We start from the raw sequence: 11875 nt of genomic DNA, 5'->3' as shown, positions 1-11875 counted from the left end.
GGGGAGCAAGCGGCAACGCGGGCCTATGGAGGCAGGCCCTCCTCAAATGGCGAAAAAGCTCAAAAAAACCGCAAAAGTCAGTGAGGTGACCAAACGACACTTGATCGTGGCCCTCATTGACAGAAGCGATGAAGCCGGCAAAATGACCGGGGCGCAGTGGAAGATGGTGCATGCGCGGCTCGTTGAGTCATTGTACGCACGGATGGAGGATGATCCCGAAGCTCCCATGCCCACCTTCGATGGCGCTGGGTGGCTAAATGGGGTCAAAATCCTAAAGTGCATGGATGACCCGACGAGAAAGTGGCTGACGCAAGCGGTCTGCCAGTTGGAGGAGCTGTTGGAGAGAGCCAAGCTAGAGGTGGTGGACTGGGAGCTAATCCCATCCACTCCAAAAACGAAGGTACTCTTCGCCATCGCAATCCAAGCGGACCGGGCGCTGAAGCTGCTGCAGATCCCGGATATCCCCACCGCGGACTGGAAGGTTCTGCACGTTGCGGCCCCATCACCCAAAGAGGGGGGGGCAAAGTGCAGTCCTCCAGATAAACAAGGAGGCAGAGGACATCCTTTATCCCAGATACGGGAAGATGGCGTGGGGCATGGGTAGCGTATACCTGCGCCTCAAAAAGCGCCACCCCGGGGATAAGGCTGCTCACACCCTGAAGGCAGATGTGGTGGAGAAGGTCTGGAAACCATCGTGGATGCCGACCGGGAAATGACGCTGGATGAGTCCGACGAAGGAGAGGACGGTGACCTGACCGTAGTAGTCAACCCGTCGTATGGAGGTGAGGCCAGTACCCATGACACTCAGGGTGCTGTAGCTCAACCTCCATAACAGCAAGGTCGCTTCGGCGGAACTCCTCATAGCCATGGAGCAAGGATCCGCCGACATAGCTTTGGTCCAGGAGCCATGGATCGCCTCAGGCAATGCCATCGCCGGACTGAAGTCCGCAAATTACAATTTGCTCCATCCACCAACGGTAAGCAGGAATAGTACCGCCGTACTTGTACGGAAGGGTCTACACGCTAACCTTATGTCTCACTACAGCTCTGATGACCTGACCGTGGTGATGCTAGAGAGCGGGAAAATGCGCCTTTTGGTTGCTTCCTGCTACATGGCACACGACAGAACGGCCCCAGCAGAAGTACTCATGAGCTTGGTAGAAGCCAGCCCCAAGGACCAGCAACTGCTTGTTGGTGCAGACGCCAACGCGCACCACTGCGTATGTGGGAGCCCCGACATAAACGACATAGGTGAGTCCCTCTTAGACTTTATACTCTCAACCAACCTGAGTATAGCAAACGTGGGGGAGGAACACACCTATGTAGGTCCCACCTCCTCAAACGTGCTAGATCTTACTCTGGTAATGGGACAAGGTACTTTGGTATCAGAATGGAGAGTCCTTGAGAGACCATCCTTCTCAGATCATAAGTACATACGGTTCCAATACGCATTCGAACACTCTCCAAAACAATCAGTCTTCAGGAACCCCCGGAATACTAACTGGGGAAAGTTTAAAGAGACTATCGCGACACGGCTCGCGATCTCTCCGGGCATAGTAGAATCCGCGGAAGACATAGAAAAGTCCCTAGAGACCCTCTCCAAAGAACTGCTGGATGCGTACCACGCATTATGCCCTATATCGGACACGAGAAAGAGGACCAGGCCACCCTGGTGGAATGACCTTTCACTCCGACGCAACAAACTCAAAGAATTCTTCAAAATCGCCAAGCAGGCGAAAGATGATATCATCAATGAGGAATACAAAGTCCTACTTAGGGACTACAAGAAGGAGATACGCAAGGCGCAGAGAAACTCATGGAGAAACTTCTGCTCCAATATAGAGACTGCCCCGGAAACGGCTTGACTCCGGAAGTCCGGGGTCAGCTCAAAAGCGACGACGGACAGTGGACTGAGGGCAGCGAAGAGGCCCTAACAGCACTAATGCATGCGCATTTCCCAGGATGCACTGAGGTTCCCGATGCAAATAAGCACCAGGACCTAGCAACTGGAAAAAAGCATCTCCCAAAAGATTTAATATCCTCTGGTAGAATCAACTAGGCTATAGACTCCTTTGCGAGGGTAAAACACCAGGATTAGATGGAATATTCCCAGCCATGCTGCAGGCGACCAAGGAAGTGATCACCCCATGGCGCTACGCAATATACACAGCTTGTCTAAGTACGGGCTATATCCCTATCCAATGGAGGACCTCCCGGATTGTCTTCCTGCCCAAAGAAGGAAAGTGCAGCCACATGAGCCCCAAGGATTACAGACCGATAAGCCTCACCTCTTTCCTACTTAAAACTCTGGAAAAGCTGCTGGACCTATACATCAGGAACGATGTAGGAAGACAACTGTCGACCAACCAGCACGCCTACACGAAGGGGAAATCAGTGGAGACGGCACTGCATTCGTTGGTAGCCACCATTGAGAGAGCCCTAAACAATAAGGAGTATGCACTTGGAGTGTTCGTGGACATATCCGGGGCATTCAACAACGTTAGCACGGACACAATAATGGATCGCCTAGAAGCGACCAACTCGTCCCCCGCTATCAACTTGTGGTTAAAACATCTTCTAAGTTGCCGGCGAGTACAATCAGTTTGGGGCACCGCTTCCATGGTGAGAGGAGCGCACAGAGGCACATCGCAAGGTGGGGTTCTGTCGCCCCTCCTATGGAATCTGGTGGTAGACGACCTAATCAAGAGATTCGAGAGGAAAGCACTAAAGATAACAGCTTATGCGGATGACATAAGCATAATTATCACGAGAGTCTGTCCATCGACCCTCAGCTCGATCATGGAAACAACACTCAGGGAGATATGTGAGTGGGCGGAGAAGGTAGGACTCAATATCAATGCGGATAAGACGGACCTTATTCTCTTCACCAAGAGATACAAGGTACCGCAATGGATCCCCCCGAAAATTATCAAAACCAGGCTGGCCCCGAAAACACAAGTCAAATACCTCGGCATTGTACTTGACAGCAAGCTGACGTGGAAGGCCAATGTAGTAGAGAGGGTAATAAAGGCCACCATAGCGCTATATGCATCCAAGAAGATGCTTAGCAGCACATGGGGCCTCTCACCCGCTCTAATGCATTGGGTCAACATATCGGTGGTGCGTCCGACTCTGCTGTATGGAGTGTGGTGGCAAGCCACGGAGAAGAAAGGGTATAATAAGCTTATGGAGAGAACCCAGCGGCAAGCACTGCTCTGCATATCAGGAGGTCAACCCCCACCAAAGCACTCGAAACTATAATCGGTATATATCCCCTAGATATCCAAGCGCAACTGACAGCAGGAAAGGCGGCACAAAGTCTGGTTGCATCAGGAAACTGGTCGCTACAAGGTTTCGGGCACAGTTCAATTGGTCGAGACATGAGCAGTACATCTGACTACATGATACCCAGAACGTGCCCGGATGTAAGCACAACAGTATTCGTGGGACCAAATGACTGGAAGTCAGGCCAGGACCATGCTCAATACCTCAATGTATACAACGACGGCTCCAAGATGGAAGGAGGAGTTGGAGCGGGCATATACTGTGCAGACCCTGACATGAGGCTGACGTATAAGCTACCAAGCCACTGCAGTATATTCCAGGCGGAAGTATACGCCATCAGAAAAGCAGCTGAGCTTGCGCAGAGCATAAACCGTCCACATGAGGCGGTCAATTTGTTCGTAGACAGTCAAGCGGCGATAAGATCCATGCAATCATCAGCGGTCAGTTCCAAAAATGTACTGGCAAGCAGGGAGTCACTAGATAGCCTAAGCACGACTAAGTCAGTGAGTATCTACTGGGTTCCCAGCCACCAAGGCATAGACGGTAACGAAACCGCGGACGAACTTGCAAAGGAAGGCGTTGGACTGGCGAGTGAAAGAACAGAAAACGTCCCTATCTCCCTAAGAACGCTCCAAAGCGAGCTAGAGAGACGGGCTGACGCAAGCGCAAAAATCAGGTGGAGGAGTAATTCCGCAACCTGCAGAATATCAAAAATCATGTGCAAAGAGCACAACGAGAAAATCACCCACTACGTGCTGCATCTTCCGCGGAAGGACGGCAGAATGTTAGTGGGTATTCTTACAGGTCACTGCCTGTCTGCTGCACATGCAGTCAAGCTGGGTATTACCGACAACGCCAAATGCCGGAAATGTGATGAATCCGAGGCAATCGAAACCTTGGAGCATCTCATTTGCAAATGTCCGGCCCTAACGAGGGCAAGAATGAGATACCTAGGCTCTCCAGTTCTGGCATCGCTAGAAGATGCCTCCAGGAGATAGCCAGGCGAACTCCTTGCCTTTGCGAAAAACACCTTGATATTCAAGGATCTCGAAACCCGCATAAATAGTCTATAGGTCCATCTAGGAGTTGCCCCGGATAGCTAGGGGCCATATTGGCCTATGTGTGGCCCCTCGAGGGCCGTCGGGTTTAACCTAACCTAACCTAATTATTATACTGACTGAGTCACTAGGCCAGCGGTATCGAAGGAGAGTCATCCTTCCACCGTAATCTCCCTATCTCAACATAGGAGCAGTACGACCACCCCTTGGGATCTACAGCGACGAGGGCCACCAGCGGCAGCAACCTTCCGCCGACCCCCCGCCACGGATATCCAACCAGCAGTAACCTACTGCCGGCCCAGACAATCAATTAAGGAAGGAGGTCGAAGCGACCACCCGACTCTCCAGTGGCTGCCAACCTTGGTGGTCACCACTACCCAACCAGCCGGCTCTACCCCTGCCACGGAGGCATAGCCAGCCGGCCCTGACATATAAACACAATTTACACAAATTGGAATATTACTTATTTTAATTGTCGCCCAACTAGCGGAAGTTGAAAAGTGACAGCGGCGCGGGAAAAGCGCAACCGTTCAGAGATATAAACACACAATTACAGACCAAACTTTTTATGTCTTCGACAAAAAATGCTATAGTTCGGACCAGGGCACAAATAAACAAGTCTAAAGTGATTAAAAAAAAAAGAATCTCGATATTAAATGTTACGACTTTAATAGTGTTGTGAGGAGTCGTTTGACTCCCCACAAATACTGGCAGCCAACAACAACGTCAACAACGCCAGCAGCCGCGTCATCAGCAACAACAACATTGACGACAGCCACAACAACGGCCGCCCGCGCCGTCAACAACGCCAGTAGCCGCGTCATCAGCAACAACAACAGTGACGACGGCCACAACACCGGCAAACAGCTCGGCAGCCCGCCGCCGGCAGCAACAACAAGCGCAGCCAGCGGCAATAACGACAGCGGCCAGTAGCCGGCAGCAACAACAACAACAGCCAGCGGCAATAACAACAGCCGCCCACGCTCATGGAGAGCTACAACAAAGGCAACAACAACAGCCGCCAACGCTCATGGAGAGCCGCAACAGCAGCTAGCAGCGAAAACAAAACCAAAACAAACCGGCGTCGGAGCAAAACAAAACGCCCGCGAATCATTTCTAAATTTGTAAAATAAACTTTGTATATTTCTAGTTTACGATTTGTATTATATCTAATTAATAATTGTATAAATTTAGGCTTAAACGATAATCTGTTGTTACCCTGCAGTACCACATTTCATCAATAGGCCTTTTCATCAACAATTCATCAACGCGCCGACTGCGACGTCGACAGAATCGACGCTCTGCCGACTGCTACTTGAACCCGAACTCCCTTCGGATACCCGAACTCCCTTCGAGTCCGCATTGTTGGTGCATGTCCAAAAAAAATAAAAACAATTTGCATGGGCTTCGTTTATTGAAGTCCGAAACAAACTAAGAAACGAAACTGTCCCGAAAACTATCGAAAATTACAAAAAAATAAATAAATTTCTCATGTTTTCGTGAAGTGCAAACGCATTTTTTCTTCGCTGCGAACTTCATTGTGAAGAATCTATGGACAAGTCCACCTCTGTGGCAAAAGCTATTGCTTTTCCAAATCCGACCTCTAAGGTCGTGGTGTCAGTGCCCTTACTTTCCGTTGTTTGTTCCAATCGCGAAAACCAAGTGAAACCAAAAGACAGTCGCATTTGTTCTGGGTGCCGCCCGACTGCGGGGCTTGCGTCTTATCCACTTGGCTACGCTCTTCTTTTTGGAGGTCGGATAAAGGACCAATTTATACAACAAGTCAGTAAAGCAGTGCATAATGTCTAATCTTTCGGACACTGAAGAAGATCTAAACATCTGCGAGATCGTGGCTCGGCAGCAACGACAAATGAGTGAGGCACTTAATTGCTCATTAGCCGAATTCAGCCGGCGACTTGCCGCCTCCTCCTCCGTCAACACCGCACCAATATCAAACATTGATGTAGAACCAGACCTAGCAGTCATAAATGGCGACGATGAAGACTGGTGGACTGGATCGGCGAACAACAAACGCCGTCTCGTCTCCGGATCACCGAGCTCAGCCACCAAAATTCTGAAAAATTCCAATAGCCCTAATACTTCTACCAACCAATTCGATGAACTGTCAGACATGGACACAGACATCGAAGGTCCTCAAGCAGTCAGCCCCGAAGACCCAGCAATAGCTAGTACTTCAACCGTTTTTTTTTTTTTTTTTTTTTTTTTTTTTTTTTTTAGGTTTTGCTTTTATTTATTGAATCTTCTCATTTATGAGACTAACAATAAGTGTATCAAATCTTACAATACTACCTAACTAGCAGTCATGAGACTGGTACAGAGTAAATGGCCCTGAATAATTATGGCTGGGTTGGATGGTCGTTACGTAGTAGGCGGCTTCTTCTGGAAACTTTTATCAAGTCCCTTGCTAAAGGATTTGGATGGGTGGAGAGTTTTTCCTTGTAGGACGCTTTTTGTTTTTCTATTTCGTTCTTAACTGCAGGAATGCCGAGATCCCTGTGGATGTTTTCGTTGCGAATATACCATGGTGCCCCAGTGATAGTTCTCAGGATTTTTGATTGGGCGCGCTGTATGATGTCTAGATTGGTACTGCACGCGTTCCCCCAGAGCTGGGAGCCATACGTCCATATTGGCTTTAGTGTGGAGTTGTAGAGCAGGACCTTGTAGTCCAGACACAGGGGCGATCGGGAGTTTATGAGCCAGTGGAGGCTGCTGGCTTTTAGTTTTAGATGAAGTTTCTTGCATTCAATATGTCTTCGCCATGTTAGGCGTCTGTCCAGGTGGACGCCCAGGTACGTTACCACGTTGACTTCGGGGATCAGTGTGCTGTTCAGGTAGAGCGGGGGGCATGTTTGTCTGTTGAGGGTGAACGTTATGTGCTTACGCTTTTGTTCATTTATTTTAATACGCCAATCAGATAGCCACTTCTCGACTACCTTGAGGTGGTTGGCGAGCTGGGCTGTTGCACGGACTGGGCATCTGGAACGGCTGAGGATCGCAGTGTCATCAGCGAAAGTGGATAATGTTAGCTGGTCGCTTGTGGGGATATCCGCTGTGTATAGAACAAATAGGGTAGGCCCAAGTGCACTTCCTTGTGGGACTCCAGCTTCGATTGAATAGGTGCCGGATGTTGTTGCGTTGCACCTCACTGCGAAGACTCTGTTGTAGAGATACGACTCAAGTAATTTGTGTGTGTATACCGGCAAGAGTGTTTTTATTTTGTGCATGAGGCCGTTGAGCCAGACGCGGTCGAATGCTTGAGAAACGTCGAGAAATATCGCGCTGCAATATTCTCGATGCTCGAAGGCTGTGCGAATTTCTGATGTTATTCTGTTAACTTGCTCGATAGTTCCATGTTTTTCTCTGAAGCCAAATTGATGAGCTGGGATAATGTTGTGAGCTCCCAGATAAGGGATTATGCGCTTTAGTAGGCATTTTTCAAATAATTTGGACAAGCATGATAGTAGACTTATTGGTCGGTAAGATGACGGAATCGTGTGGTCTTTTCCGGGCTTCGGTATCATTATAATTATAGATTTTTTCCATTTTGTTGGGTAATGGCCGAGACTTATGATCCCATTGAAGATTTTACAGATGACCTCAATAGCACAATTCGGAAGTTCAATTATCATTTTTTGAGTTATTAGGTCAACGCCGGGAGCCTTTTTCGGCTTCAGTTCCCTGATGACCTTCGTTATCTCGTTCGGACGAAATGATGCTGGAGTAGATTCCGTTTCAGTGTGGATTTGCGGTAGATCAAATGGATTTGCAGCAGGGTTCGGCTGGAAAACGCCCTGGAGATGTGAGGCAAAAGTTTCGGCTCTGTCTTTGTCGCTGCGGGCCCAGCAACCAGATGACATTCTTATCGGGGTGATGGTTTCAGCCGGTGAGCTTAAATTTGGGTGAGCTCTCCATAAGGGATGCTTTGTGCTGGTTGGCGAGAGTTTTTCAATATATCTTAATTGTGCTTTTTCGGCATCTTGCTTCAGGGCCCGGCTTAGTTTGCGTGTGGCTTCATTTAGACGTTGCTTTGTGCATGGCGATCTATTGGTTTGCCACGCCCGTCGCAGACGCCTCTTTTCTTGGATAAGCTGTTCAATTTGCTGGTTCGTTTTGAATTTGATCTTTTGCACATCCGTCTGTTGTGGTGTTGAGATTCTGGCTGCAGTCACAAGTACCTCTTCCAGTGCGGAGGTGGAGGAGTCGATGTCGGTTTCAGTATTGAGCTGGGGGGCTAGCCCAATGTGGGAACTCACATACTTTTTGTATTTCATCCAATTGGTTCTGTGCGACGTCAGCCTATAGGGGCGATCCGTAGTTTCTGGGCTTTGAAGGAGGGTTATCAACAGCGGCGAGTGATCTGAAGAAAGGTCTGGAAGGGCCTTGGCGTTTATTAAATTTCGTGGGATGTTTTTTGTCACCGCGAAGTCAATTAGGTCGGGTATCTTTCTGGGGTCTGCTGGCCAATATGTGGGGCTACCAGGGGAAACGTAGTCCAGCTTATTTCTCACATTGATGAGAGCGTTGTACAGTTGTCTTCCCTTGGGGGTCACGAGGCGGGATCCCCAATGCGTATGCTTGGCGTTGTAATCTCCTGCAGCTATAAATCGATCTCCAAGTGAGTTGTAAAAATCCATGAATTGACCTTCAGAGATTGCAAAGCGAGGTGGGCAGTAGACGGCAGCAATGCAAAGGTTGCCGTTACCTGACTGCACTTTTATGGACGTAGCTTGCAGGTAATTTGTTGCAAACCTTTGGTGGAAGTGGTGTTTGATGCGTTCTCTGATAAGGATGCCGGTCCCGCCGTGGGCTTTACCATCTGGATGATCTGTGCGGTAGAAGGTATAACCTCTTATATGAAAGTTGTATCTGCTTGTGAGGTGCGTTTCAACCAGTAGCATGGCGTCGATGTGGTTTTCGTTTAGAAATTGTGTTAGTTCAAGAGTATGCCGTAAGACGCCATTGGCATTCCACGTGGATATACGTAGATTGGACATTGATTATTTTGACTGTTGTGCTACGAGCAGCTGTATCACCATATTCTGATTCTGGACGAGCGTTTGCATGGTCGTTTTCATAAATGACATGAGTTCCATCATGCTTTGTTGCATGGTCACCATCATGGATTCCATGTTGTTTCGTGGCTGCCCTGGGGCCTGCTGAGCATTTACTGAGTTTGAGGGGAGTGGGTTTTGCATACCTGTCCGTAGAGCTTCGGCGTAGGAGATGCCCGTGGGGGCATTTAGCGGACCAAAAGAAGATCTGGCTGCTTTGGCAAAAAATACATCTGGAGTAGTTTTTGAATTAAAATACACATTTTGTGTATTTTGTTGGCGTGTAGCTGTCGCCCTTCGCATGCGACTCTTCAGCTCCTTGTAGACCTCACAGCCTCTGTAGTTAGCTGTATGGTTTCCTCCGCAGTTTCCACATTTTTTCGTGTTGGGGTCTTCTTTGTTCGCAGGGCATTGTGCGGAGTTGTGGAAGTCTCCACAGACTACGCAGACTGACCGAAGGGTGCAGTATGTCCTTGTATGACCATACTCCTGGCAATTTGTGCATTGCACAGGACCGTTGCGTTTGTGAGGTTCTTCCACGGTGATTCTTCGATGCAGTAGGAACTGCAACTTGTAGATCGGGTGAACTTCATTCTTCTTTAGGGCTTTACTGTCTGGCTCAAGTTCGACTTTGAAAAGAGGTTGCGGCTTTTTGTTTTTGTTGATAATGTTGCTAACATTCTTGGCAAAGAAACCCTTGCCTTTCAGGGCTTCTAGTATCTCGGTGGGGGCGACATCTGGTTCAATTCCTTTCAGCACTACTTGCAGTCCCTTGCTGCTTTTTAGTTGGTAGGTGTAAAAGCTCTTTTTTGCTTCCTGCAGGTAATTAGACACAGCTCGAAAGTGTTCTTCTGTTTTGGTTTGAACTTTGGTTTCGCAGATGTTCCCTTTAATAATTGGAACAACATGAAAGTTTCCGTCCCCGACCACCGCAACAATTTTGTTGACCAGGGCGTTTGAACTTTTCTCCCTTATATATATAGGTGGGGGCTTTGGCTGTTTTTGAGTCTCCTGCTCCAGCTCTGCTTCATTATTCTCACCAGCTGCTAGCGGAGAAAATTTGTTGGTGTTGTTTGGGTCGTAGCTTTTGGTGACACGGTTGATCTTAGGCTTGTTACCAACCGTGTTATGGGGGCTAAGCTTACGCTTAATTTGGATGTAGCGATCCATGCCAGTCTGTATGGCCGGAACCGCTTGTTGCTTATCGGAGCTCACGGTTTTTGTTACCATTGTATTTTGTGCTGCGGCCGTTGGCACCGATTTCGCAATATTAGTATTTGGTTTAGTTGTTGCTGTTGCTTTTGATGCGTTTGCAGAAATTGCAGCTCTGCTTGTTGTTGGTGCGTCTTCCATCGAAGCCGCTGGTGGTGGGGTTTGGCATTGGGAGCTCCAAGATGTAGGCTTAAGGCAGGTTAACACCAACAGTAGCAATACTATTAACAACGGCAGTAGTCTTACCAGCAGCTCTACCAACAATGCCGGAAGCAACAACAACAATCTCAGCCGGCCTGGGAGTCAGGAACATTTATCCACCCACAAACCATCTCCGATTGTGGTTGATAACTGTGAGAATCTGAACGGACTTATCAGATCCACAGACAAAATCGTTGACCCGACCAAATACTCCCTAAAATGTCATTCCAACAACTCTATTTCCATCTTAGCTGCTGATTCTGATACATACAGAGCTATAACAAAATCCCTGACTTTTAAAAAAGTTCCTTTCCATTCTTGGCAGTTGAAAGAAGAAAGGTCTTATCGAGTTGTCATCCGTGGTGTCCATCATTCTGTCCCGGATGAAAACATAAAGGAAAGCCTTACATCGGCTGGTCACTCGGTTCGATTTGTTAACAGGTCCAGAAGCCGCTTCGACAAAACCAAGTTCGTTAACTTAGTTTTTGTTGAACTGGAACCAGCGACAAATAACAAAGAAATCCATGATATTAAAACGCTTTGTAGGCAACGGGTTCAAGTTGAACTCCCTTACAAAAAGGATGATGTTGTTCAATGCCACCGGTGTCAAGCTTTTGGACATACAAAAAATCATTGCCAAAAGTTTTTCAACTGCGTCAGATGCTGCCTGCAACACGGTGTGGAGGCCTGCTTAAAGGATCTTCACCCAGTGAAGTGTGTTAGCTGTGGCGGTCTTGTCTCTAGACTCCTACCACAAACTTCTCCAGGAACTGCACAAGCAGTTTCTGGATTTTTCCCAGCTAATATAGTCCAACAATGAGTCAAATTGGCCTTAACATTGGTGTGTGGAACGCCGACGGACTTGCTAACAAAGCCCTTGAGCTGGAGCTATTTGTGCAAGGTCATAATATTGATGTTATGCTGGTCAGTGAAACACACTTTTGCTCAAGGTCGTTCTACAAATTGCACGGGTACGATATCCATCAAGCTACTCATCCTGCCGATCGAAAACGCAGTGGCTCAGCAATAATTATAAAATCCTGTCTT

Source organism: Drosophila kikkawai, chromosome 2L (genome assembly GCF_030179895.1).
Source record: "Drosophila kikkawai strain 14028-0561.14 chromosome 2L, DkikHiC1v2, whole genome shotgun sequence".
Classification (NCBI taxonomy): domain Eukaryota; kingdom Metazoa; phylum Arthropoda; class Insecta; order Diptera; family Drosophilidae; genus Drosophila; species Drosophila kikkawai.
This window is presented reverse-complemented; position numbering follows the sequence as displayed.